Source organism: Oryctolagus cuniculus, chromosome 4 (assembly GCF_964237555.1).
Source record: "Oryctolagus cuniculus chromosome 4, mOryCun1.1, whole genome shotgun sequence".
Taxonomy (NCBI): domain Eukaryota; kingdom Metazoa; phylum Chordata; class Mammalia; order Lagomorpha; family Leporidae; genus Oryctolagus; species Oryctolagus cuniculus.
The window spans coordinates 89499129-89504172 of record NC_091435.1 but is presented as its reverse complement, the minus strand read 5'-3'; the positions used below and the strand labels follow the sequence as shown (position 1 = coordinate 89504172).

Genomic DNA, 5044 nt, shown 5'->3' with positions numbered 1-5044 from the left:
GAAGGGAAGGGAAGGGAAGGGAAGGGAGGGAAGGGAAGGGAAGGGAAGGGAAGGGAAGGGAAGGGAAGGGAAGGGAAGGGAAGGGAAGGGAAGGGAAGGGAGGGAAGAGAGGGGAGGGGAGGGAAGGGGAGGGAAAGGAAAGGGAGGGGAGGAGAGAGGAAAATGGGGGGAGGGGAGGGGAGGGAAAGAGAGGGGAGGGACTGGGGGAGGGGAGGGGATGGGGGAGGGAGGGGGGGGGAGAGAGAGAGAGAGAGAGAGAGAGAGATCTTTCCATCTGCTGTTTTACTCCCTAAACGGCCTCAAGGGCCAGGGCTGTGCTTTCTTCTGGGTCACATGGGTGCAGGAGCCTAAGCCCTGGGGCCATCTTCACTGCTTTCCCAGGTGCATTATCAGGGAGCTGGACTGGAAGTGGAGCAGCTGGGTTTTGAACCTGTGCCCAAATAGGATGCCAACGTGGCAGCTTAATGTAGTCTGCCACAATGCCAGGTCTTCCAAGACTCGTATAAACACCGTGCAATGCCCTTTCCTTGCTGCTGAGACGAGGAATGTTTCTTTGCCTCTTTGATTGCCTTGTCATGTGAAAGGCAGATGATAAATACCCATCCTACAGCGTTATTTTGAGACTAAAAAGATATAAAGAATGATCAAGGATTTTATAACAAGAACAGCTGCAGAGATGTTAGTTATTATACCAACTGTATTAATTTTAAGACTAACCAGAGGCACTACCCTTTGGACATGTATTTAGAAAGAGACAAAATTGACCAAGACAGTGAAATTCAGTCATTATTCTTTTTAAATAGTTGTTTTACATTATTATTAGTTATGGTTGTTAATATTTTACTGTGCTAAATGTATAAATTCAACTTTATGCTAGGTATTTATGTTGGAAAAATACAATTCTGCACTCTCTGAGATTTCAAGCATCCACTAGAGTCTTGGAACATATCGTTTTTTGTGTTTCATGTGAGAACTGATGAGCAAAAAATTGAAAACCCATCTGAAATTGTAATTGAACTCAGAAATAAGCAAAAATATAAAGTCACTTCACTCAAGGCTGGAAGAACAAAGACTAGAAGGCTGTTGTTCAAACGAGAATGTCTAGGAATAGATTTGGGACCAAATAAAATTTGGATATGCACAAAAACCACTCATACTTTTAGTAATTGTATTTCAACCCTCTGTATTTCTGCAGTCAATCTACCTTCATTCTTCAAAATGGCTATTTCAAATATTCTCCAGAAATCTAAAGCTCCCTTCTTCATTATTCAGAATCAAGGCTTCTGAATGGTCTATTTATCCTCTCTTCAGCATCCAATTTTTAAGTTTTTGCAGAGGCTCCAAGAATCAAACAGAGCACTTATTGCAACTTATGGGCCATATAAGATGACAGCAAGAAAAATGTTCTTAAATCTAATACTTTTTGGATGAACTCATACTGTTTCTGTTGGCCCAATGCAAATAAATTCAGAGCTCTTCCAGTTGTTTGCAATATCACTCAAAATATAGAAGCACTGGTGGAGAGCAACTCTAAATCCTCTCTATCCTCTTTTTGTGGGATAATAAAGTAGAATTAGAGGTTTCAGGTGGGTAGCATGGGAGAATAGCTAAGAGGAAGTGGAACTTGTCCTGCTGTTAAAATTTGTGGTCTATGGGGCCAGCACCATGGCATAGTGGCTAAAGCCACTGTCTAAAATGCCAGCATCCCATATGGATGCAGGTTCAAGTCCCAGCTGCTCCACTCTCAATCCAGCTCTCTGCTATGGCCTGGGAAAGCAGTGGAAGATGGCCCAAATCCTTGGGCCCCTGTACCCTTGTGGGAAGACCTGGAAGAAGCGCCTAGCTCCTGCCTTCAGAGAGGCCCAGCTCTGGCCTTTGTGGCAATTGAGAAGTGAATCAGTAGATGGAAGATATATCTCTCTCTCTCTGCCTCTCCTTCTCTGTGTAACTCTGACTTTCAAATAAATAAATATATTTTAAAAAATTCATGGTATATAAGCATCATGAATCCAGAAATGCTAGTTTTTTATTTTTAAATTTGTTTAGTTTTAAATTGTATTTTCAGTATTCATACAGCATTTTGGAAACTTTTAATACACATATTGAAAAATGGAAAAAATTCCATAGTAGGGCCATGAAATTGGTTAAGTTTTGATTGCATTCAAGATGAACTGCATTTTAAAGTTCATATGCTTAGTACTGTTAAATAAGAAAATATCTGTCAATAATTTGGCACATGATAGAATGCCAAATAAGAGCTGTGTTTTATCTTCTACTACTATCCCATTCAACTATCATTTATTACCAGCTAAAAGCAAATGATTATAAGGAGTCATGCTGAAGGAGCTTGATAATCTAGCAATGGAGACCAGCAAGCCAAAATAGCCCCTGTGAGAGAGGAGAGCACATGTCCAGACCAAACTGCATGTGTGTTCACACTCTAGGAAGGATTATACCAATTTCAGGTGTTACTGTCTTCATCTTAATTTTATAGATAAGACAAAATAGGCTCAATTCCTTCAGCTCTGTTTTGTTTTGTTCTTCACAGGATCATCATTTTCCTTTATAGACTAAGACTTTGCTCTTCTGGAAAAGCAGCAAAGAAATCAACATGTATTAGTGCTCTTAGTTAAAGGGTGAAATACCAGTCAGACATCCCCCTTCAGCTCTTCTCTAGGAGATGCAGGCAGGTGACAGGATTGCTTGCATGGAGGCTGTATATGAAGTGATGGGGAATGGGCGCTGGAGTCTCAATGCTTACTGTGCCCAAATTCTAGTTTAATCATTCAGTAGCTCTGGGACTATCAACATCAACTTAATCTCTCTGTGCCTCAATAATACACAGTTGTAAGGCTGGGAACATAATGGTACTCAGCACTAAGCAATGCTATGAGAATTGAGTTAACACTTGTAAGAAGAAATGAACAATAAAAATTTAAATTTTGCTTTTAGTTGGTTGTGATTTGACAGAATCCCTTTAGACATACAGAGTACTTAGTTTGTAGAATATGAATTGAAAAGTATGTTTATTTTGGTATGAATAATTTTTGAAATCCATACATAGTTTTTTCATAATAGGCATTTGCCATGAACTTTCTGAAGATTCCTTCCACATGCCCACAGCTCATAACACCTTATTTCCTTAATAACTGACTTCCTGGAATTGAGAGTCCCCTAATATTCCAAAGACACAGAAAGACACTGCCCAGTGTACATCACACTTTCCAACTCCTGAACCGAACACCAATCCACACCACACATGGGACAGGAACTGATATATGAAAAAGAAGTAAGACACTGAACCTCTCTTTTCCTAATCAGCTGACTTGAGGCAGTAAGTTTTAGTTGTCAATAGCCTTGATTTTAAAGTAGATAGACCGACTTAATACATTATCCCTCATAGTATTTTTTTTTGTCTGTTCTACTTAATATGACTGGTTTAATTCTGTAATTATCACACAGTTATTCTTAAGTGTTGAAAATTAACTGAAATGTGATCCCTGTTAAACATAAGAGTGGGAATAAGAGAGGGAAGAGATGTATAATTTGGGGCATGCTCGGGCTGACTTGCCCCAATTGGTAGAGTTGGAAACATACCAGGGGATTCCAATTCAATCCCAACAAGGTGGCATGTGCCAATGCCATCTCACTACTGCAAGTGATCAATTTCAGTTCACAATTGATCATAATGAAAGGACTAAGAGTCAAAGGGAGCACATAAACAAGTCTAGTATCTGCTAACACCAACCGATAGAATAAATAAAGGGGAGAGTGATCCAACATGGAATGGCGGATGTCCTAAATAGCACTCTGGCCTCAGAATCAGCCCTAAAGGCACTCGGATCTGGCCTCAGAATCAGCCCTAAAGGCACTCGGATCTGGCTGAAAAGCCCATGAGAGTATTTCAGGCATGGAAAGCCAAGACACTCTGGCAAAAAGATCTCTGTGAGTGAGATCCCAGTGGAAAGAACAGGTCTTCAAAGAGGGAGGTGCCTTTCTCTGAAGGGAGGAGAGAACCTCCACTTTGACTATGACCGTGTCTAAACAAGATAAGAGTCGGAGAACTCAAGGGGCTTCCATAGCCTTGGAAACTCATAACTGGTGCATAGGGAGATTACTGATGCCATAAACAGGAGTGTCAATTGGTAAAGTCAACAACAGGAGTCACTGTGCACTTACTCCTCATGTAGGATCTCTGTCCTTAACGTGCTGTACACTGAGGCTTAATGCTATAACGAGTACTCAAACAGTATATTTCACTTTGTGTTTCTATGGGGGTGCAAACGACTGAAATCTTTACTTAATGTACACTAAACTGATCTTCTGTAAAAAAAAAAAAAAAGAAAAAAAAAAAAGAAAGAAAGAAATTATCAATTCCCAACTTGACTCTCACTGGGATTAAACATGACAATAGGTCTGATCTGATTTCATCATCATTTAAAAAAAATCATCTATTATTTTTCACTTTATGTTTCTGTGTGGGAGCAAACTGTTGAAATCCTTACTTAAGGTATACTAAGCTGATCTTCTGTATATTAAGATAATCGAAAATGAATCTTGATGTGAATGGAAGGGGAGAGGGAGTGGGAAAGGGGAGGGTTGTGGGTGGGAGGGACGGTATGGGGGGGAAGCCATTGTAACACATGAGTCGTACTTTGGAAATTTATATTCATTAAATAAAAGATAAAAAAAAATAAAGTAGATAGACCTGAATCTAAACACTGGTTGCCATTTGCTAACTTTGTAACCTACACAGCCAACCCACTAGATTTCTGTTTTCTCATATATGAAGGAGTGAAGGGAGCATATTAAAAACCACTTCAGATACATCACATATACACACACACACATATATATATATATATATGATTAAGATGGTGCTTATTCTGGAAAACTACTCAATAAATGTTTGACCATTTTCCTACTAATACCATAGTAGAAAAATGTTATGCTAAGTAGAGTCAGAATAAAACAAGTAGTATGAGAAAGCAAAATAATGGTTGGGTTAAGAAAATGGCCTCCCAGTTTCAAAAATCCATTTAGT

At 39.5% G+C, this 5044-nt stretch overlaps 1 protein-coding gene across 1 annotated transcript in view; it reads right to left on the bottom strand.

The window, feature by feature from the left end:
• The window catches only part of P3H2 (prolyl 3-hydroxylase 2), a 165795-nt gene that overhangs the window by 127813 nt on the left and 32938 nt on the right, over nucleotides 1-5044 (bottom strand). The window lies entirely within an intron of this gene.